A 23,397-nucleotide genomic window follows, 5' to 3' on the forward strand; every position below is an offset into this window, starting at 1 on the left:
AAAACAAAAAAAAAAACAATGGCAACTAAACTGAAACAAGCCTTAAGCAGAATGGAAGATAGGGCTGAAACAAAGCATTCAAGCTACTTTTAAAACAAGATGAACCAGTCTGGCTTGAGCTTACTTATGAAAAATGAACACCCCACAGAAAACCTCAGGTTCAACAAACTTATGGGATCAATAATTGTGCATGCAAACTAGAGTATGCAATACCACATGCATACGCAAAATCACTACTGGGAGCTGTAGAAAATGTTTGGTCAGGATGGGACTAGAGGATTTCTGCTGCCTCAGCCACTGCAAAACTACTCCCACAACATGAAACAGTGAAAAGTAGTTAAATAGCTGTAAGAGCAAGTCAGCAAGGGAAAGAAACCAAAAATCAGTAAATAAATAAATATCAATAAAACACAGGTAGAGGCTGGCCCCTTTAAAATTTGTTTAGCTGGATTCAGAGACCAGTAAAGATGAGCAAAGAGAAACTGCTACAGGAAAAGCAAAGGCATGTTTTAAGTGTGTGAAGATAAACCTCGAGGTAGGTATGAAATACAGGAATCAGTTGCTTAGAAAGGAATTTGGCCAAGCTGTCACAACGAAGCCATGCTGAATTTACAACTTACAGCAAGAGGTCCTCCGGTTCGATTCTCGGCTGAGGTGCCTTCTGTGCGGAGTCTGCATGTCCTCCCTGTGGTCACCTAAGTTTCCTCCTGGTGCTCCGGTTTCCTCCCACATCCCAAAGACATGTAGTAGGTGGACTGGACACTCTAAATTGGCCCTAGGAGTGAGTGTGTGCATGTGCCTTCTGTGGAATGTTGTGCACCGGGTTGGCAACTCGATACTGTAAAACTCCACTGCCAATCATGAGCAGACAGATGATCTGCTGTGGCGACCCCTAACCGGGAAAACCGAAAGAAGAAGAAAAAATTCACATGAATGCTACTGGAGTAGGGGTTATAGCGGACTGAACTGTTAGTGGCAGTGTACCCTTGCAAGTATGATACAGGTTGTGAAAATAAACCAGTACAAGTTTGCACAGTCCTAATGGATGTTATCATAAACACAGATTTTTTACCATAAAAACTAACAAACAAAATATAAAAAAATACTGTTTATTTATGAAGGTGAAAACCTAACAGAGACCTGTTGGCCCATATAATTTTCCTAGTCCATTACCTGCCAGATAAGCTGGGAATCCTACTTAACCAATAATGCACATACATCCTGCTTTTCACCACTGCTTTTGACCTCATTACCTTTCAAGAAGATGGTTTCAATAACCATATATCAGCCAATCTTGTAAAATGAATACTTCCTGGATCTGTCTTTGTATCTTTCAGGAAAATGCACACTGATGCAAATATTTTCTTAAATATGTCTTTATTTTGGGGCCTTGCCTGACATTTTTGGCTTTGTCCTGATTTTGTCTGCTAATAGAGATATGCCTCCATGTGTGTGGGTAAAGGAGGGTCTGGAATTTTTACTATGACAGATGCATTCAGTTTAGTGGTGATGATTAAGTATAACAGAAGTACAACTTATGGTTGTAGCCACTCAACAATGAAGGAAAATAATAAATATTCACAGCTCAAATTCAGTTTGTCATACCCGAATGTAAAGTTGCACACCATGTCCTTAACAGTGAGTACTATGGCTTAATTATAACACTGCTGATGAAGAGTGTTTTAATCTTATGGATGCATCCATGTGCAAGCTGCATAACAAACCTCTGTTTCCATGTATTAACTGATAGAATTTTTGAATGAGTAACAAGCACAGATTCTACACAGCTCCAAGAAACAGCAGGTGGTATGTTCAAAAATTATCAGTAAGATATACTGTAATTAATATATAAATAAATAAAAAACTGGGTAGCAATACAACAATGCAAGTAAAATAATGTAAACACAAGAAGACATCTTCCTGTACAGTGTAAATTGAAAAACTTAAGCAAATGTCAAATTTTAGAACTGAAGGCTGTATGCATTTTACAAACCCTACACAAAAGAGTATTATAAGAATAAAACTAAAATGACATGTTCCAAAGAGCATGTGGAAGATGTCAATTGATCAAAGACTACTAAATGACAAACTACGAAAACTCTAACTGCCCCAACTTGATTTGTTAAGGCTTTAAAATGAACATAAAAAGGTTTAGCAGAAGCTTAGTTATCACCTCGTATCAGGATAATAAAGGAAAAAAAGACATCCAGTGTGGCTATGTAAGATGTCTGTGCCTCACAGTGCTGACATTTTACCTGAAAGATGAGTGGGGGGATGGGGGCACTGTTTTTTAGTATCCAGCATGAGTCAAATAAAGGAGGGTTGAAAGCAGGGTTGCCAGACGTCCCTATTTGGGCGGGACTGTCCCAAGATCAGCAGCCTGATTCCGAGTCCCGCCCTGCCGGTTTAAATCCCGGGCAGCCTCCGCTTTGTTTTTTGTTTTTTTTTTTTTTGATGGGCCCGTATACCGGCATACGGGCCAATCAAAAATTGCTAAACACGGAACTTCTTGTGTTTAATGCGGAAGTTCCACATTAAACGAAGCTCCATGTTTAGCGATTTTTGATTGGTCCAAATGCCGGTATACGGGCTAATCAAAACATCGCAAAACAGAGCTACTTCTGTTTAATGCGGGACAGCGCAGTTCCGCATTAAACAGTAGTAGCTCTGTTTTGCGATGTTTTGATTGGCCCGTATACCGGCATACGGGCCAATCAAAACATCGCAAAACAGAGCTACTTCTGTGTAATGCGGAACTGCGATGTTTCGCATTAAACAGAAGTAGCTCTGTGTTTATTTATGTTTGATTGGCCCGGGCCAATCAAATAAAAAATAAATACAGAGCTGCTACTTCTGTTTAATGCGGAACTCTGATGTTCCGCATTAAAGACGTGGAAGACCTTTTTTTTTTTTTTTTAGTCCCTACCTGGCCAGTTGGAAATCTGGCAACCCTGGTTGAAATAGAGTCTGGGAGAGAGAGAGGCTACAAAAAAAATTGTCAATATGGCAGGCTCCATGATGGCCATGTTGTGACATAAAATATTAAATTAAGAAGTATTTCAAGTAATTATGGTGCACTAATATAGCATGGAATATCAAGACATGATGAAAAAAAATCATATTTTTGAGTTTCTACATGAAGTTTTCCTTACAAAAGGCAAAGATTTAACTATTTGATCAAAACATACCAGGAGAAAGGCTATTCTAGGATTTAGCAAGAAAATATGTTTAGTACGATAAAGTGATCTTATGCTTATGGCAATAATTCCTTTTGAACATAAAATGTTTTGTAATATTGGACATCTTTTGTATACTTTCACATAGAGAAACTATGGGCTAGATTCTAAAACAGTTGCTCTGTCCTGATTCTGAAAGCTTCTCTCGCTCTCTCTCTCTTTTTTTTATTCTGATTGCTCTCTGTGTAACTGACCTACTTCAGTGTATGGCCTAGCTATAAACAGACTTTCACTGGGGGCCAGATTCCAAAAGACTTTTTGGGATGGGGGTTGGCATAATGGTCAAGGTGCATACCTCACAGGCACAGTGTTTGAATCTCACCTTTGAAGGAAATTGGCTAAGCTTAAAATGGCCTGCAACGGCAGCTAGCCGAGTATGAACCTATGACATGCTCTCAATGTAAGTGGTCATGTACATGGACAGCAAGTCTTTTGGAATTGGGCCTTATGGGAATCTTTTTTTTTTGTTAATATCTTGTTTCATTACTGAGTTTGGAACAGCTGATTACTGAATGGTCAGTTATCCTTGCAACCTAGATTTTTGCAAGGCAGCAAATACAATATCAATTAAAAGGGTAACACAAAAAATGAAACAGCCTTGTAGCTGCCCCTAGAGTGGGTAACCTGTGTTAAGTACGAACTACAAAGCCAAGAATGAATGGTTAGTCCTTGCTCATAGGAAAGAAGATTGTTAATAAAATACTGAAAGTTTCATTACTTGGTTTAGTCTTTTGCTCTCTTTATAAGTGACGTACTTGAAAGTAAAGTTTACCTTAAAAATAAAAATGCAAGGCAAGATGAAAATAAAGAAAAAGAGTTTGGCAAAGTTAAAGGAATTATAAGAACATCAGTCCTGAAAGAAAGATCATCAGATTCCAATTTAGCACAACAAACTCGTTTTTAAATCATGAGCACTGCTCCTCACTAATCAGCCTTCTCCCTGAAGATCTAAAACTCTCTGCTGTCCTCTGCTTTTTTTCTACTGGCAGAAATCTCTTGTCCTTATTTAAACATGCCTCATGCAACACTGTCTCAGTTTTAGAATAAGCTAATTTATCATACGTGATCAGACCTAGATCCATACTTCTAGCCTACTTCTCCGGGATTTTCACACCACACACTTGAAAAACTCATTAGTTAGAAAGTAGAAAGGTGGGGAAAACCCACTTTTAAAAGTTAGTCTTACATTCTGAAAAACAGGTAATCCCAAGGGAACACACAAGTTCCATAAGAACGAGGAGTACAATGTATACAAAAGATTTGCTCATGTGACGCACTATGCAACTTACAGTTTATGGTAGTTTAACCTAAGTATTCAGTTTCATTCAATGCAACTCTGTAACCATTACAATTCACTACTTCCACCCTCAATGCTATACTTAGTTCTGAATATCTGATCTCTGTAAAACCCAATACTGCGATAATTCACAAGAAGGCATTGGAAATAGTGAAAATGTGCTTTGAAAACAGTAAAAGGATTTAATACAGACATTCTTCGAAAATAAGGTAGGTAGCAAGAAAAAACATCCAAAATGTACTTCTTTACTTAGGTTTTACTAACCAGTTTGTCCGCTGGGTTGATACCTGTAAGAAAGCTCCAAAACAAACAATTACATACAAACACCACTGACAGTAAATGCAAATGTGCTTGACATAGTAGTTGAGGTCACTGAAAAGGAGGGTCACACAGCTGGCTAGGAAGATCTCAGAACTGATGCAATGTATATATTCAAACATCAGCTGATACTAACTACATTTGTCTGAAATAGATTCAGTAACACCAATAAACACAAATAATACGACAGAAAATAATACACTCAATTACATGCATAGCAAAAATGTATAACCTCTGCTAACTCTAGTCTAAATATTTCACCACTCAGTAACATGTACTTAAGCAATAACCGATGACGTGGTGTAGTATACTGAAGATTTACCTAAGGTTGGCGTGGTTTAATCATGAGGGTGAAGCCTGAGTGATTAAATAAAGCCAACCGTGGGTAAATCTTCAATATACCACAACCACGGAGTTGGTTATTGCTATTATACAACGACATTATTTAAGAAAAAAATACTTTTTCTTAAATAATATCTTGGTATAACGTTGCATTACTGTTCTTCCGCCAGTGGTGGTATACTGCTTCCTTGTGTTGATGTACTGCGCATGCATATGATCCCATGTGTACCCAGTACATCAATACTTTGAAACGGAAGCAACGGAGAAAAGAAAGTCTCTGTTGCTCCGTTTCTGTTTTTTATTTTTTTTAATTTAAAAAAAAGAAAAGAGTTTTGGACACTTTATACTAATGGGAAAATTAGTATAAATTCCTTGTGTTGATGTACTGCACATGCATATGATCCCATGTGTACCCAGTACATCAATACTTTGAAACGGAAGCAATGGAGAAAAGAAAGTCTCTGTTGCTCCGTTTTTGTTTTTTATTTTTTTTTAATTTAAAAAAAAGAAAAGAGTTTTGGACACTTTATACTAATGGGAAAATGTTCGGTTGACCAAACCTTTTTCTGTTGGTATATTGTTGGATTTACAATTGGCAGGCTGGCCAATCAGCGTGCACGTTTTGGAATATTAATGGGGGGGTCATTGTATAATAACAATTAAAATACTCATCTCTATGTATGGAATATCCACTCACAATCATAACACTTGAGTTAACACGCTCATCTTACAAAAACAATAACTGGTACATGTAGCTCCCAGAAATGAACATTGCTAGGATACCCTTAACACTTCAAAATGGCTATCAGTTTCAACTACAGATACATTACTCCTCTTCCCCCTTACCTTTAAACTACTGAAAATAAATTATTAGGGACATAAGGCTAGTACTTTTCTATTAAATTGCCTCCATACTTCTTCAGGGTGCCGCGGTGGTACGGCGGTAGCGTTGTTACCTCACAGCAAGAGGTTCTCCTGTTCGATTCTCGGCTGGGCTTGGGAGTGCCTTCTGTGTGGAGTCTGCATGTCCTCCCCGTGGTTGGGTAATGTTCGAAAGACATGCATACATAAATGAGCATGCCTTCGTTGAAGGTTGAGCGTCGAGTTGGCACCTTGGCATTTCATAAAAATCTACTGCCAATCATTAACGGACCGGAGTTCTGCTGTGGCGACCCCTTACCGGGAAAAAGCCGAAAGACAAACAAATTCTTCAGGGTACATAATGATAAAAATCTTACCCTACATTGTTGGGACGTGCTTTGCTAAACTGGAACAATCTCCTTGCAGATATAGAAAAAAAAAATCAACACACCCCCTATGTACAGCAAAGTTCTTACGGGCATCTAAAGCAAGAATACACTAGCATCTGCTTTCTAGACAATGGCTAACAAGAACAAACCCTGAATAATCCATCATTACCAGCAGCATGAAACACCATCAGATCTTTATCATCAGTTAAGCAAAACACTCATAAATAGCTATATACATCCATAAATTGTAAACATGTCATTTGCATTTTAGGATGTGGTTCCACCCTACTGTTGCTATGTTAATTATGCAGAAGTACTAGTGTATACGAGTGGAGATAGTATTACAATGTGGAAGTAGCAATATAAACAAGAAGGACAAGTAAACTTTTTGTTAATTTGCTTATTTAAATTAGTTAGTTTTATGTAGAGCACTAATCCAGCTACAGCACTTTCAAGGCTCGGCCAGGGATATATTAAAAAAGGAAAAAAAAAAAGGTTACACATTAATTACACTTCCACATGCTAGATTACATTACATAAGCATGTGGTATAGTACAATAACTGTGGCATACAGATTTTACAAACAAAGCTGTACAGACACATCCTGATATACAGAATAGGTTAAGAGAAGAGTACTGCACTATAGGTTTTAAAGTATGTACAATAATTACAATACCTGAAAAATAGAGGAGAAAAACAAGATTAAGAATTTGTTTTCATAATACACTGTGAGCATGACATATGCTAGGCTGAAAGTTAGTTTTTCCTCTCCAGATGTATAAGGAAGAGATGAGAGAGGTGTGTGTGTGTGTGTGGGGGGGGGGGGGGGTACACATTTGTTTTCACAATTCTCTGAAGAAGTATGCTAGGATGAAAGTTGCTTTCCCCACCAGAAGATTTATAAGCAGATGAGAGTGGTGCTTTGAAGGGGATGTGTTAAGTTGTGACATGTTTTTTTTAAGTATTTGCAGGAGATTTCTTTGAATATGATTTTTAACATTGTCCCTGATATTAGGGTAGGAAATAGTTTTGTTATGTCTTTTGGGAGGAATTCCCAAGTTTGTGGTGCCATCATTTTTACAATATGGGTTGCACAATGAAGTCTTGTTCTAGGTGGAAGAAGGATAGGTATGGATGATGAGTCACCTGAGGTTAAAGTTTTAGGTGTGCTCTGGGCCAGATGGCTCACAAAGAATGGAAATGATTCCAGAGTTACTAGTTTAAAATGAGTGAGGCTAGAAGTAATTTACCTCTATGCAGCAGTAGGGTCAATCATTTTTTTTAGTACCTGACACTAGTGTTCTGCTCTTGGGGCAAGTGTAATCCAAGGGGGATCTCCCCTTGTGGAATGGGATAACTGTAGCTGTACACCACTCAGTGGGCACAAAGCCTGAGGTGAGGTTATGATTAAACATGACACTTAGGTGAGGTGCCAGTTCATTTTGTAGTTCATGTAGTACACAGACCAGGATGTCAACTGGTCCTATGGATGCTGTATTCTTAGCTTTGAAGAGTGCATTTTTTTACCTGTGTGGCCGTTATTACCAGACTTTGGCAATCTTCCAGTATTGAGATGGGCCATTTAGGGAGTGAGAGGGGGTGAAGTTGGCACTGAATCGATCTGCCAGGATATTGGCAATATCATTGGGATCAGTATATTTAATGTGTAAAGGCGCAGGCTAGCAGGTACGGTTGGTGCACGGATAAACCAACCATGAAATAAAAAAGAAAAAATCCAGCACCCCGAGTAGGTGTAGCAATTATATTATTTATTATGAACCAGACCGGTTTCAGCAGTCAGCTTTCCTCAGTGGTTTAGTCATGATGATACATTTGACCTTATTTATAGGTAATGCAAATAAAATGATGTGACATAATTTCCTGTATACATAAATCATGACCAAAATTAAACATGTGAATGAAATAAGACAGTGAAATAAGATAATAATAACAGTTAGCAATCACAATTTTAAACTAGCATACATACCAAAACATGAAATATTGAAACATTATATTTTGTAATAATGATAATAAACCTGTAATATATAGTGGCAAAATTAACACAAGATGTACACAATAAAATACATTATTGATGACTAATAATAACAGAAGGTTCATTGAAGTTTGTCATTGAGACCCGGTGGAAATAAACCACCTATTTTAACTATCCATTTGGTTTCCTTTTGGTCTAACAGTTTGTGCCATCCAGTTTTAAATGCTCTATTACCAACAATCTTGTCAATACATATAAAAGAGAATTGGGCAGTTTTGTGTATAACAGTATGTTTATATAGAGCATTGGTAGGCCTAGCATTTCTTATATCCCCTAAATGTTCTGAGATACGAATCCAGAACTGTCTAGATGTTTGACCAATGTAAAATGCCCTACATGTGCATGTGGCTAAATAAATCACCCAGTCCGTGCTACAATTTGCAAAATGGTTAATGTTGAATATCTTGCCTGTATTCTTGCTGGTAAATTCTTTGGTGGTAAATATATATTTGCAGAAAGAGCAATGACCACAAGGGTGACAGCCAATTAATCTGTCTCCCAATAGGGTAGTTTGAGTCATGGAAATATCCAGAGGTGTAATTCTTTTGAAATGAGAAAAATGTGATCCCAAAGTTTTACCTTTCCGGTAGGAATAAAGACATCTATCATCCAACCACTTGGCCAAGTGTGTGTTGGCTGTCAATATATTCCAATGATTACTAATTATGTCCTGTAATTGATAAGTATTTCTACCAAAAGTTGTTACTAGTCTGGATGTCTGGACCGAGGACTGAACAATCTTCTGTTTGTAATCCCGCATGGATTCAGTATCTGTGGTGATGATTCTTCTCCCTTAACTCGTGGAATTATACTAGCACAACCATCGGTTGTTATTGAACCTGTGGATATTGTGGCTTTTTCGTTTTGTGCATCAAGCAATCTTTTGCTCATCCAGCATATTCTTGCCATATTGTGTTTGGGTTTTTGTTTTTAGCGTTCGCACAGTATTCGGACGCCATTTTGTGTCGAGCTTGGCCGCTTCTCCAACTCAACCATTTGGGATTATTATGGTGTTACTAGGACTATCCAAGGTTCTCGAACCAACTACACCTTTTAGATTACTTACCATTTGGGATTTTACTTGGACATACCAGTGCAACATTTGCTATTTGGGTACAGGTGCCTACACTGTTCGAGAATACAAGTACTGTTTTTTTGATTTCTTATTTTCAAACCTAACATCTTTTGGAATTCTATATAAGACATATTTATTTGGCAGTAACTATTGCATTTTATCATATGTAGGAAATGCGATTTATACTTTTTCATCATATCAATACTTAATCAGGGGCTGTGGCAATAATATTGTACAGATTATAAATAGTATCTATGTATTACAACTTTATGTACATATATGTTCACTAAGAGATAGTACTATTTATGTTATTCTGGATGAACAGGGTATTTATATATAGTGCTTTATATTTAAACACTGGTAGTTCACATTTAGTCAAACTGTGGACTTTTTTCTATACGGTTTATTGCTTCCAGTTCGTTTTCAAGTTATTGATTGCAGCATTTGGATGCCGTTTTTCATCGAGCTGGGATATTTCTACACGTAACCATCTGGACATTATTATATGCTGTTTCTTGACTTTGTGACTGGAATCTGTTTGGTCTCACAATACTTTTTGGTCTCCATTTGGATACATTTGTTTCAGCATCTGGTCCTTGTATGAAAGTGCTTACGGAGTTCTAGGACACAAGTACTGTTTAATGACATCCAGTCAATACTATACACAATTCTTTTGGACTTAAATTGGACCAGTTTATTAGCTCCATTCAACGAACATCTTAATGACACTCAGTACCTTGTTTTATTACAAGTTTTGTAGATTCATATTTACAATTTACAATTTTATTTATAGCACAGTGTATGCAGAGTTGCTTATGTGAACCATTTGTTTTTGATTGAATATTTTTTATTTGTCTTTTCAATATATCTCAGTTAAGGGCTGTGGCATTATAATATGCAGATTGTGAGTCACATTCTTCAATATCATTATAGTCCATGTATTCATGTTTAGTGGGACATAACACAACTGCTGCTATTGTCTGTGTAATTTCCCTAAATCTTTTTTGAACAAGATCTTTATACATAGTGTAGCACAATATAACAACATAGACTGCTGATATTTAGTACGATTGTTATCAATCTGGTGTATGGTTTTTTGCCTTTAACTCCAGTTTTACTGTTCTGAATTCTTGAAGGTTGGGCTTACTATACAAATACAACACTATCAGTCTGGTGTTTTATAACAATACTGTATGATAGAAGTTGTTGCTCCAATTCCTTTATGTACATTTTTATGTGAGCACATTCTTAATATATGCTATATTACATTTGTTCAAGACTTCTTGCGTAGTACTTTGGTTAGGTGTTACATTTTTTCCTGTTTTTCTATATCATATAGTCCCATGTATATTGGCACGGACCTGTTGTGTTTAAGTATACTGGCCTATACAGTTATCTTGCTCCAAATAATTTGATGTGCTACTTTTGGTCCCTCTGCATTTTCATACCTATCATTTATTTTAGATTGGTCAAGACACTTTTCTTTGAGTCTTTTTTTGGGATTGTTTCTTGGGTACAATACTGATCATTTTTATAGAAACACGAACTTGATATATAACACATCACATTTGGCTTTAACATACGTACAATCTATTGTCATGGATCTTAATAATATGGTACAAGGATTATGCGCAGACAAAGATGATATTCATATTTTTGGGATTGATCCTAGCAATGGATCTGCTGCTAATGGAACAACTGATCCAGTTGACGATTGTAGTATGGTATTCACTCAATTTGCTAAAAAAATCAAAACATTACGCTCTAACATCTGGCATTCCAGATTATTCAAGGCATATAAACATCAGAACATTGCCCCGAGAGGTCTTAGGACCAAATTGCAACCGTTGGTTGGCCAACCAGATGATTTATTGATTAGAGAGTGGAATGTTGCACAACAAGATTCGGCTATGATGTTTGTCAACATTCTATCTTCATATTATGATAGGACAATTCAAGCCAATATCTGTGATGTGCAAAAAATGTGTGAAGCATTAAAGTTGTATGAAAATCAACCGAGTTTTCATGAATCACTCAGTAAATTATCTAAAGAACTTTCTACCTCTGAAAAGACTCTTAAAGAAAAGAAATTAAACAAATTTTCCAGAGATATGGAAGACTATAAGAGGGGGAAACCCTTTGGGCTATATAAAGGGGTACGATTTGCAGAGGGCACCAAAAATTTCACACATACATGCAAAAAGCAGCCTAGATCCATACTCAAAAGAGGTACATCATCCAATAGGAGCTCGGGGGAGGAATCATCGACTACTGATACTGAATCCGTTAATATGTCGGATTCTCCTACTCCTAAAAGAGTATGCAATGTTGATCACCCTTTAGGCACAGACACAGGGGGGGAAGAAAGCATAAGAACGCTAGAGGAACTTTTTCTGTCAATTGTCAAATGAATGAAGACTGTTCTAATGTGCATAACATTTCTGACTATGTATTAACACCAATGGAAGAACTTTTGTTAAATAAAGGTCTAGGTTTTATCCCAGGTTTCTTTGTTGATGAATTTGTATCAGATGTTATTGATTTTTGTAGAAGACTGAATTTAAAAATCTTTTTTGATGAACAGGATTCTACTCAAAGATCCACTGAATTCAGATTCTTACTATCAAGTTATGTCCTCCCATGGACAAACACGTAGCCATATTCCAAAATGCTGTTATTACAGATTTACACCATCAGTTGGGCACAGGGAACATTATCAGAAACAATTTAAATGTTCAGGAACAACAGGCTCTTAAGAATCTTAAAAACAACACTGACATTACCATTCTTCCTGCAGACAAGGGTGGGGCCATTGTGGTCATGAATTCCAATTATTACTGGGCTGAAGGAATAAGACAAGTGTTGAATACTCAGCATTACTTACACATGCCCATTGACCCCACCCCTAGTTTTAAAAAAGAAATAGATGATTTTTTTACAACTTGCTGTTGAAGAAGGCATTATCAGTATAAAAACAAAACTTCACCTTATTACTCAAGACCCAGCTAAACAATACCTATATTTGCTGCCCAAAATTCATAAGTCTCATTCTACACCTCCAGGTAGACCAATTGTTTCAAGCACGGGCTCATTGACGGAACCCCTATCTGTCTTTTTGACCCAATATTTAAAACCCTTCTTATCATATGTACGGGCCAGATTGCGGGACACCACGGAGTTCCTCCAGATTGTTTCCGAATCACAACATGAAGCAGATTGGATTATGTGTACCTTAGATGTTACATCACTGTATACTAGCATACCACATTGGGCAGGTTTAATGGCATTGGAATATTGGCTACACAAGATCAACATCTATAGTCCAGGATTTAATACTTTACTTATTTGTATGGCGGAACACGTTCTAACCAAGAACGTGTTCTATTTTCAAAACAAATGTTACTGGCAAATTCAGGCAGATGGGTGCCTCTTTTGCACCAATATATGCAGATCTCTTTATGGGACATGTGGAAGATCATATTATATATACTGAAACACACAACCTTTATTTGCCAGAAATGGATATTTGGAGACGGTACCTAGACGACTGCTGGCTGGTTTGGAAAGGGGGAACAGAGTATCTTATGGAATTTGTTGAATATTTGAACAGTAACAAATGGGGTGTTAGATTCACAGTCAATTATGACATACAGCAGATTGACTTTTTGGATGTCCACCTAAGTAGGGAAGTGGACAACACTCTTCGCACTAATGTGCATAGGAAATATCCACAATACAGTAGTCTCCTACATGCTTCCAGTCACATCCCAAACATACTATAAAAAACATTCCTAAATCACAATTTATTAGGATCAAGAGAGTTTGCTCATCCAAATTGGACCTTCAGCATTGCCAGAATGATCTTTCCAACAGATTTATACAGCGAGGTTATAACAAAATGGATGTCCAATCTGCAGTTGGAATGACTACCAACCTATCAAGTGATAGTTTGTTGGATTACAAACAGAAGATTGTTCAATCCTCGGTCCAATCACCCAGACTAGAAACAACTTTTGGTAGAAATACTTATCAATTACAGGACATAATTAGTAATCATTGGAATATATTGACAGCCAACACACACTTGGCCAAGTGGTTGGATGATAGATGTCTTTATTCCTACCGGAAAGGTTTGGGATCACATTTTTCTCATTTCAAAAGAATTACACCTCTGGATGTTTCCATGACTCAAACTACCCTATTGGGAGACAGATTAATTGGCTGTCACCCTTGTGGTCATTGCTCTTTCTGCAAATATATATTTACCACCAAAGAATTTGCCAGCAAGAATACAGGCAAGATATTCAACATTAACCATTTTGCAAATCGTAGCACGGACTGGGTGATTTATTTAGCCACATGCACATGTAGGGCATTTTACATTGGTCAAACAAGATTCTAGACAGTTCCGGATTCGTATCTCAGAACATTTAGGGGATATAAGAAATGCTAGGCCTACCAATGCTCTATATAAACATACTGTTATACACAAAACTGCCCAATTCTCTTTTATATGTATTGACAAGATTGTTGGTAACAGAGCATTTAAAACTGGATGGCACAAACTGTTAGACCAAAAGGAAACCAAATGGATAGTTAAAATAGGTGGTTTATTTCCACCGGGTCTCAATGACAAACTTCAATAAACCTTCTGTTATTATTAGTCATCAATAATGTATTTTATTGTGTAAATCTTGTGTTAATTTTGCCACTATATATTACAGGTTTATTATCATTATTACAAAATATAATGTTTCAATATTTCATTTTTTGATATGTATGCTAGTTTAAAATTGTGATTGCTAACTGTTATTATTATCTTATTTCACTGTCTTATTTCATTCACATGTTTAATTTTGGTCATGATTTATGTTTACAGGAAATTATGTCACATCATTTTATTTGCATTACCTATAAATAAGGTCAAATGTATCATCATGACTAAACCACTGAGGAAAGCTGACTGCTGAAACCGGTCTGGTTCATAATAAATAATATAATTGCTACACCTACTCGGGGTGCTGGATTTTTTCTTTTTTATATCAGTATATTTAATGCCATTTTGTTGTAGCTCAGAGCAAATCTGAGCATTGCCATTTAGATTCTTGACATAGTTATAGAATGCCTTGTGATTGTCTTTGGAATCTTTGGCAATTTTATTTTCGTAACTAGCTTTGGAGGATGAGGGATCTCAGCTTCTAACTGAGGCTGGTAAGGGAGTTTTTTTTGCATCCTGGGATTTTCCTCTTTTCTGCAACAGTTTCTTCCTTTTGTTGCAAAGTTTGTTTATGGCCGGGGACCACCAGATTGGATTCCTTTTTTTGGAGGAGAGCATCTTGGTTCTATTTGGGATGGCACGACTCATGCAGGAGTGGATGTGCTCACACAGTGCCTTAGTGTAGGACTCAGCAGACGAACTTTCAGTTCCCGTCTGCATGGGTGTCATGACGTTTGTCACTTCTGACTTGAGTAACATGAAGTTGGCTTTGGAGAAGTTTTTTATGGAGGTTTCCTTACTGGGGGGTGGGATGTGGATGTTAAGGGTGATTAGCTTATGGTCTGACCTGACCACGAGGGGGTGACCATAGGTGTATTTCCCATGTTGGTAATGACCAGGTCTAGGATATTGGAGCCCCTGGTGGGACTACGGATTAGTTGATCCAGGGCCTTGGAATTTATGAATTCCAAGAACCGCTGGTCTAAGGTGCTGGTACACGAATAGATTCCTTTGAAGGCTATTTGTAGCCGAGGTACCAGTATAAACCATTTCAGCTATTCAGCTCCAGTGCTTGTTGTTTTTTTTCTTCGTTATTTGCTACTTTCTTGGTTTTCTTTATTTACACGAATAGTTTTCCCAGTTAATGGCAGGGTAGTTGAAATCACCCAGTATTAGGGTGTTTGGTTGTATCTTAATATTTTCCAGTATGCTTAGACAGGTATAGTGAGAATCTTGGGGCATGGTGGGGGATCTGGAGCAAGCTGCAATTTGGACTGCAGTCTTACCTAGTGTTAGTTGCACCTGGAGAATTTCAGATGCATTGTGTTGGGTAACTAGCCTGGTGGTGTGAATATCCTTGGTGAATATGGACACTCCTCCACCTTTAGTGTTTCAATCCTGGTTTGGTGGCCAAAAAGTGTGGTAAGAGTTGTAGCCTGGTATTGCAGGGGTGCTCTCTGGAGCCTTGAACCAGGTCTCAGTTACTGCACAGATATTGATGTTCTCTATTTTTTAGGAGTGTCTCGAGATACTGCATTTTGAGATTTAGACTTCTAGCATTGAGTAGCATTACCTTCAGATTGTGCATGTTTGTACCTGTTATGGTGGTGGTTTTATCCTTTGAACTTTGCCTACAAAAAGGCACTATAGCGGTGGCAAGAGCTTTAGCCAGTAACCTGAATTCCAGGGCCGACAGGTGCAGACCATCTCTGGCAAAGCATTGTGGTCTGTCGATCATGTCATCCCAGGCAGACAGATACTGGATCCCCTTTGAATGACACCATTGGGTGAGGAGTACTCCTTTACCAATTGCCCTCTTGCCTTTTGGAAATAAACTCTGACAGAATTTCTTTGTCCAAAACAAGAGTTTATTGACTTTGGCCTTTTGTTACATCTAAATGGCACTGAAAGTTAAGTTACTGATTCAGTCGGGTTCCTAAGAATCTATCTAGTCATTTATTTATTTGACATCTGTAAACCAGGATAGTCCAACTGAGCTAGTGATCTTTTTCAGCGAAGGCCCGGGGAGAAAATCTCCACAAAAATACTTATGTAAGTTAGCTAGGCAGTATGGCTTATACAAAAGGTTAAGAAATAAGCAGACTAAGTAAGTGAGATGGTTCTTAACTGTCACCATCATCTGTTTCTATATTTGGATAAGACGTATAGCTCTCAACTGTCCAGATCTTTGCAGAATGTCCAAATTTTTGCCTCATATTTTTGGTTTATACCTCATAAAATGTGTGGTTTTCTGTCAAGTCACTGGGATGATTGGAGAACTGGGGTCAATAAATAATGACATACATTTGAGTTTCAGACTTCAAATCCTTCAGAAAGTGTATGTTGGCACAAACCCTGTCCCTGTAGCAATTTTCTAAGTCTCTTAAGAGCAATATGTAAAAATATGTCCCTATGCCCCCCCCCCCCCCCCCATTTTGTCAGGCTTTGTCCAGATTTCTTGCACTAAGAGGTTATGAGGTATGATACTAAGAGGGTGTAATAATAATCTCTGTGAAATACCTCAACCTACTCTGCAACAAGCTTCTCACTGCCGCCTTTGTTTACAACTCTTTGGGACTTAATTTTAATTCATCCCAAATACTTATTGGTCACCTCTGGAAATGGAAGTTAGATCCACAAGGTCTCATAACCAAAAAGAGTAACATTTCACAAATAAAAGTAAAAACACAAATTTCTTTCAGGTGTTTACCTAAAACTCAGCATTACTAATTGTGTTAGAGAAGCAGTACAATATCACTAGATTAAAATACACATGAAATAATGATTTGCTGGTTCAAAAGGAAAGCTTTTATGTCTCCTGATTTTACACAGAGCAGGTTTCATGCTTCAGTTAAATCGCGTTCCTTGATTAGTTCAACCTGCCTTTGAGGCCCATTTTAGGCACAGCCAATTACTTCAAGTGACAGTCAAACCTTGCACTTTGTGTCTGTAAGGTAAACACCTTGACCATTACGCCAGCCAACTTCCCAATATGCTGTAAACATTTGTTTCTCGGTTGGTAGTGCTTTGCCTAAATTGTTGTTGTTGTTGTGTCTTTCGGCTTTCTCCCGGTTAGGGGTCGCCACAGCGGAACTCCGATTGGTAGTTGATTTTTTACGTGCCGAGTTGCCAGCCATGATGACGCACAACATTCAACGAAGGTACGCCCATTCACGCAAGTCTCCACGCAGAAAACACTCTAGCTGAGAATCGAACCGGACAGCGTCTTACTGTGAGGGGACAACGCTATCGCAGCACCACCACCACCACCGCGGATTTGCCTAAATTATAGGTATGAAATGCTGACCTTTACCTTAAATGCAAACTAGAAAAATATGCATCACGTTTTAATGCTATACATTGAGTATGTATTAATACAAAAGAGCGTGTGTATGTGTTTGTTGGACGGGTACTAGCAGTGCCTTTGGTGTACAAATCTGAATAACTTTGCTACACTCATAATGGAAGCTAAAGCATCTTTGAAAGTGAACTTGACAAAAAACATTCAAACAAGACGTGTGCTTGACAGCTACAGTCAAGTGCAACTACAGCCCCACCCCAATAACTGACTTACATGTCCAGCCTAAACGTCATTTCTTCCAGACTGGAAGTTACAGTCAAGCGAATTACCAATTTCCAAGAGTGGCTACCAGTTCTATCATTCTGACATAACACTGCCCCCCCTCAGCACTGACCCAACGAAAGTAATGGCACTTTTCACCAAAAGGTCAACAAAAGTAATTAGTATAAACTGTAATGCTATATTTATCCATAGTAATCAGTTCCTACCTTGAAAACAATGGACGGCGATCAGCAGCGCAAACGAAGATCGATGCCTTTCTTTACTAAGAACTTATTACAATGTGTCCCTTTTACTGATTATTTTATAATTATTAAACTGGCACAATCTCCTGATAATATGCTACAATTTTCCCCTTCCCTTATCTGATTACCTCCTCTCAGATTATACTACTCCAGGAATAACTATACATTTATTCTGTCATCCAAATTAATCGATTTTACCACATATACAATGCTTAACTTTTAAGACTTGCGCATCAGCTACCGGCACCTTCGTTTCCTTACTGTAAATTGCCAATACAGGAAAGTACCTTCCAACACAACAGAAAATGCGTCACACCCGGAACTACTGGTTTATCGCATTGATCGCTGGGAAAAATAGTTTTGTACTGTTTGGGAGAAAGCTTTATTCTCACCCTGGATTATCAGTCATTTAATTAGCTTAGAACTACAGTTCCGTGGTCCACCGCATCATTTTGTTTTGGGTATGCTATATTTTCGTTGTTATGGTTCCCCACTGTAGTGGAAAGGTCGGATGATTGTAACATGATGCGTACACGATAGGCAGCGTGTCATTTTCAGCAAATTACGCTGAAGCTGGGATGTTCGATACCCACCAAAACAGTGTCTGTTTTGCAGACTTCTATATGAGCACAAACACAGCACGGTGTGGGAACTTGGTGTACAGTGAGAATGAAAATGTGTATGTTTTTTAAGGCCAGTCATCGGTTTTCATTAAAGTGTTGCATAGATGAGATCTGGTTCACAAGTCAAAGACCGGCAGTGATGGATACTCACCGCCGCGATAGGAAAAAGTTGCGGGGTGTTGGGTTGCTGTTTCATTTGGCATAGCAGTTCTTATTTGGGCAGCTGCGTCCTGCGAAACAACATGAAAAAATAGCAAACATTCGTTGATTGTAGGACAAGTAATATTTTTGAGTGTTGTTTTATGGTTGCATTAACAACTATTTTATATCTGAAATACCTTAACAAGATATAATGCAGTGAAAAACCTCACAAATGCTATGTATACGAGCATTTAGTAATGTCCGTGACTTTGCTTTAGCTGCGATATGGTTGGTCGTGTAAAATTACACTAGGGTTGCCACCTTTTCAAATGGCCAAAGTGGGACGTTTTTGGGACAAACATCAGATTTTACAGGCCGACACATACCCACGGTCAGTACAAAGGATATAACTTAACTTGTTTGCCTAAATAAAAGCTTATTCTTGTGGCATTTTAGTTGCTTATTCTATTTCTTATAACATTTAGGTATTTTAGATGCAGAATAACTGTTTTATGCAACTATTACATAAAATATAGAGCATAATTATGTCCTACAATCTCAGGACATTTGCCATTTTTAATATTTTTTGTCAGGACACAACTGCCCAAAGAGGGACTGTCCCTCGCAAAGTGGGACAGGCGGTAACCCTAAATTACACGTGTCCATAAAAACTCTCCTCCACTTTGGGCATCTGAAAAAGTAGCACTCCTAGTTACACATGCTGATATGTACAGATTTTTGGCTCTAGACCAAAAGTATCATGTAACTGTTACCCAGGCACTGAAGTAAACTAATGAGTGCTGAGACCAACAAAAATCATCCTCAAAGTGGGGTATTTTGTTTTCTGGAAGAGTCAAGTGTTGCAGGACAAACCATACTCCCAGCCTAACTCTCAACCAATTAGGGACAACTCCAGAAAAAAATCAGGGACACTTGTAAAATACTAGTACTATTCACCCGAGGCACTGACAGAATAATAACACTTGTAAAATATTAGCACTGTTAACTTGAGGCACTGACAGAGTAACATAATGTGAAATAATTAATATTTTCTGAACTAAAAGAAGTCTGTAACTCTTAATTATTGTCATTATTTATTAAGTGTAATTGACACATTTTCTCCAGAAGTCACCAGTTTAGGAGGGATTAAAAGGGACAGAGCTAAAATTTGAGTCAAAATCAGGAGTGTCCCTGAAAATTGGGGACAGTTGAGAAATATGCAACCACTGTGAGCAACTAGACTTCACTTTTTTGTTTGACTCTTGTAGAATGAATTTGAGTTGTTTCTGCTATTTATAAACCATTTGTGATGCCCCACCACTGGTCCAGTAATCAAGGAGCCTCAATCCTCACCATTGGCAACATTGGGAGATGTACACATTGGGAGGATGACAAGTACACACACAGTAAAGTGCAATTTCCATTAAGAGAACAGAGACCACAGTCAGTCTGGGTCTGTTTTTTTTCCCTCCTTCTACAGATCCCCAAATAAGACCCCCCCCCCCACTGGCACAGCTATAGGGTTATCAGCTGAATGGCCAAGCCAAGAACTCCGCCACCGTCTCTGTCCAACCAGTGCTTTGTATCCCTACCCAAGTAGCTGACAGACACATTCTTTGAGATTTGATTTATACACACACACACATACACACATATACACCTGGATAAGGCTGGCACAGGTTTACTAGCTATGAACCCTTCTTCCCAGACTAAAAAGGTGTTTTTTACTGCCACCAGCCACTACTTATCAGCTACTTTAAGGCCCTTAGCAAAGGGTATCCAATCTTACTGTGAAATGCTACTGTTAATACAAATAGTAGTTTGACCAAGAGCAAGGCTATTGGGAGTGGCCTGCACAGTGTCATCAAATAGATATGCAAGTGCTCTAAGAGCTTAAATATCTCTAGACAGACCAGCCACAATTGAAATGTTTAAATATATTTAATAATAAATAATAAAAGGACAAGAAAATGCTCAGTAGCCAATCACAGTTACCTCAGAGTTCGAAAGGAAATATTTAAAACAACATTGCAGAACGGCCTCAAATAAATAAATAAAGACATCTTAATTAAGCTCATCTATATTCCTGACTATCTAAAAGAAATTACTGTATCCTGGTTAACTAACTTACAGAGTAGGCAGATGTGGTTGTTAGGTCAAAGGAAATACAGAATGCACTACCTCTCAGAGAGTTCTTAAATTAATATCTGAAATATTGCTGCTGGGATACTTGCAGAATGACACCACGTCTTGTCATCTGACTATCCCATGTGAAAACCCTCACTGCAGCTGGTAGCATTTAGCATCTCTCTGTGAAAACACATAGACATTAGATCTTTTGGCAAATGGTGCAAGTCGTAAAATAGTTCACATTCCTCCATATTTAAAGGCAATACAAAAAACTTCTAGTTCTAGACATTATGTCTCCTGTTGCACTGAAACTGAAAGATAACATCTTTTTATTACATGGTTATAAAGTAATTTATGTTTTCAGCTATTCTTCTGAAGTTAACTTCTTGTGTTTCAGTCCTCATTGTTAAAATACATATACTTCTAAACAGTTACAATAGTGTATATACATTTCTGGTCAGTATTTTGCAAAATATCTCTTCCACACACATCTGCACGATATGACATACAGTTCTAATACAGTTGTAACGCAAGCAATTGCATCCTGCTGATATTCACAAATGATACAACCACTTACAAAATTCCAGATAGCTGGGCTGGCAGTATCTCCTACTGTCACACTTCTGTATAAATCATATTAATATTCAGATGGCATATAATTATTTATAGAATTCCAGATAGCTGGGCTGGCAGTATCTCCTTTTGTGACACTATTCATGTGTTTCAGATATAAAATAATTGTTTTATGCAACTATTAGTGGAAACAATAATATTTTTTGATGTAACAACTCAGGACATTTGAAATTTTTAATGCTTTTTTTTCCTATAAGATGCTACCGCCCACACCTGGACTGTGCTATGTAAACAGGGACAGGTGGTAACCCTATTCCCCTGATGGCTAGTTGGGAGGAGGTGCTTTAAGAAGTACTTGAATGGGTGGAGCTAAACAGCACAGCATGAGGGTAAATTATGGCATGCCAGTGAGTGCTTACCTCAGACTGAACAATTACTAGGATTAAGTCACTTTCGTCAGCATATTCTGCTGTTCAGTTTTCCTTGATTTCACCTTATTTGTTTTACCCTTATCCTCATAAGTTTTGTTTTTCTAATAAGTCACTGACGATTGCAGTCAGACAGTGATGCAGACGTTTGAGTTTCATACGTATTATTCAGATATACACTTTGCTACAAATACTGTTTGTTCTACTTACATTTTAAGTGCATTTGAGTCATTTTTAAAAATAGTCTCTGATTTTGGGCTTTTATCACCCATTACAGATTCATAGATTAGTATTAGTCTAACTGCCCTTATGGGTCATTTTAAACTTAGCCAATTACCCAAATGAGAATCAAACCCTGCACCTTATACCTGTAAGGTACACACCTTAACATTTAATCCAACCTCCCAACCATTATTTTTAATTGTGCCATTGGATGTTAAATAAAGACTCTAAGAGCTATGCGGCAGACTGCCTCAATACCCTGTCATTCTAGCCAACTTATTGAATAAATACAACTCAAATGTAGGATTGTGTAGTCACATTCTAGGCTGATCAGTGTTTAAATTCATTTACAGGCTGTCTGTGTGCCCACCATTTACAGCCACTTTAGTGACTATTTTTCACCTCAGCTGCTTGATTGCAATTGATTGAATGCATAAAGAATGGTCATAGTAATGTGCTTCAGTTCTTTGCTTTTAGACGCATACAGTGCAGCTTACTACAACCCTACCTCTCCTCACACACACACACACACACACACACACACACACACACACACACACACACACGATATTGACTGAGTATACCTCAGATGTTTAAGGCAGTTAAAAATTAATTAAAAATATATAATAGCCAGAATCTTAAATTTTAGCTCATTGCTATTACCCACATGTAGTACAACCCACTTCAGTCCTCCTCCTACTCACACACACTCACTCATTCACTCACTCACACAGAGATGTGCCCACCAGATGCAGCCACTTTACAGACTGTACCCCTCAGATATCTGATTGTGATCAAATGAATAAATAAATACATAACGACCACAAATATGTATTTTAGTTTGTTGCTGCCACCAGATGCATGCAGTAAAGCCCATTTCAGCTTGCTGCTGTCACCCACTGTCGCTCTCCTACTTTGGACAAAATAGAAGAGTCTTCGTGGGTTCTTTTCAAGCAGCTTTATTATATACAAACACATTGCGATAGAAGTTTACTGACCTTAACTTAAGTAACTTATATACAAACTAACTACTGGAATCATACATGCTCACTCTCTGGCTGCACTCTCAAAATGGCACTGGGTGCAGCACATGCCTGGTATTTATATGTGTACATCAGTCCTTGATATGCTTCTTAAAGACACAGCACATACACTCCGATCTGCATC

The 23,397-nt window shown here is 37.8% G+C and overlaps 1 protein-coding gene across 1 annotated transcript in view; it reads right to left on the reverse strand.

Moving 5' to 3' along the window:
* Window positions 1-18,398, reverse strand: part of LOC122807429 (cyclic AMP-responsive element-binding protein 3-like protein 3) — a 335,960-nt gene extending 317,562 nt beyond the window's left edge. The window contains exon 1 of the mRNA XM_044078438.1: window positions 18,078-18,398. The gene's annotated coding sequence lies outside the window, so the exon portion shown is untranslated. The remainder of the gene's footprint in view (window positions 1-18,077) is intronic.
* Window positions 18,399-23,397: the final 4,999 nt, after the last annotated feature.

This window comes from Protopterus annectens, chromosome 1.part1 (genome assembly GCF_019279795.1).
Source record: "Protopterus annectens isolate FY-2018-M chromosome 1.part1, PAN1.0, whole genome shotgun sequence".
Taxonomy (NCBI): Eukaryota; Metazoa; Chordata; order Ceratodontiformes; family Protopteridae; genus Protopterus; species Protopterus annectens.